A 1,663-nucleotide genomic window follows, 5' to 3' on the forward strand; every position below is an offset into this window, starting at 1 on the left:
ACATATCTTCAAAGCTATCAGCCCAAAGAAAAAAAGCGCCGCACCACCACCGGGTGGGCTCGAACCTCCAACCTTTCGGTTAACAGTCGATCGCGCTAGCCAATTGCGCCACGGAGACAGTCCTGCTCTATTCTCACCACCATCAGAACATATCTTCAAAGCTATCAGCTCAAAAAAAAGCGCCGCACCACTACCGGGTGGACTCGAAACTCCAAGCTTTGAGTTAACAGCCGATCGCGCTAGCCAATTGCGCCACGGAGACAGTCCTGCTCCACTCTCACCACCATCAGAACATATCTTCAAAGCTATCAGCCCAAACAAAAGCACCGCATCACCACCGGGTGGGCTCGAACCTCCAACCTTTCGGTTAACAGTCGATCGCGCTAGCCAATTGCGCCACGGAGACAGTCCTGCTTCACTCTCACCACCATCAGAACATATCTTCAAAGCTATCAGCCCATAGAAAAAAGCCCGCACCACCACCGGGTGTGCTCGAACCTCCAACCTTTCGGTTAACGGCCGAACGCGCTAGCCAATTGCGCCACGGAGACAGTCCTGCTCCGCTCTAGCCACCATAAGAACATATCTTTAAAGCTATCAGCCCAAAGAAAAAAAAGCAACACACCACTCCCGGGAGGGCTCGAACCTCCAACCTTTCGGTTAACAGCCGATTGCGCTAGCCAATTGGGCCACGGAGACAGTCGTGCTCCACTCTCACCACCATTAGAACATATCTTCAAAGCTATCAGCGCAAAGCAAAAAGCAACACACCACTCCCGGGTGGGCTCGAACCTCCATCCTTTCTGTTAACAGCCGATCGCGCTAGCCAATTGCGCCACGTAGACAGTCGTGCTCCACTCTCACAACCATCAGAACATATCTTCAAAGCTACCAGCGCAAAGAAAAAAAAGCGACACACCGTCCACGGGTGGGCTCGAAACTCCAACCTTTCGGTTAACAGCCGATCGCGCTAGCCAATTGCGCCTCGGAGATAGTCCTGCTGCACTCTCACCACCATCAGAACATATCTTCAAAGCTATCAGCTCAAAGAAAAAAAGGCGCCGCGCCACTACCGGGTGGGCTCGAAACTCCAAGCTTTCGGTTAACAGCCGATCGCGCAAGCCAATTGCGCCACGGAGACAGTCCTGCTCTACTCTCACCACCATCAGAACATATCTTCAAAGCTATCAGCCCAAAGAAAAAAAGCGCCGCACCACCACCGGGTGGGCTCGAACCTCAAACCTTTTGGTTAACAGTCGATCGCGCTAGCCAATTGCGCCACGGACACAGTCGTGCTCCACTCTCACCACCATCAGAACATATCTTCAAAGCTATCAGCGAAAAAAAAGCGACACACCGTCCCCGGGTGGGCTCAAACCTCCAACCTCTCGGTTACCAGCCGATCGCGCAAGCCAATTGCGCCACGGAGACAGTCCTGCTACACTCTCACCACCATCAGAACATATCTTCAAAGCTATCAGCCCAAAGAAAAAAAGCGCCGCACCACCCCCGGGTGGGCTCGAACCTCCAACCTTTCGGCTAACAGCCGATCGCGCTAGCCATTTGCGCCACGGAGACAGTCGTGCTCCACTTTCACCACCATCAGAACATATCTTCAAAGCTATCAGCCCAAAGAAAAAAAGCGCCGCACCACCCCCGGGTG

The 1,663-nt window shown here is 53.2% G+C and overlaps 1 non-coding gene across 1 annotated transcript; it reads right to left on the reverse strand.

Moving 5' to 3' along the window:
* Positions 1-1,357: 1,357 nt before the first annotated feature.
* On the reverse strand, positions 1,358-1,431 carry TRNAT-GGU (transfer RNA threonine (anticodon GGU)). The gene has a single exon. It is a non-coding gene; the product is annotated as a tRNA-Thr (tRNA).
* Between the last annotated feature and the right edge of the window lie 232 nt (positions 1,432-1,663).

The sequence above is a fragment of the Rhipicephalus microplus genome, unplaced genomic scaffold (genome assembly GCF_043290135.1).
Source record: "Rhipicephalus microplus isolate Deutch F79 unplaced genomic scaffold, USDA_Rmic scaffold_59, whole genome shotgun sequence".
NCBI classification, from domain to species: domain Eukaryota; kingdom Metazoa; phylum Arthropoda; class Arachnida; order Ixodida; family Ixodidae; genus Rhipicephalus; species Rhipicephalus microplus.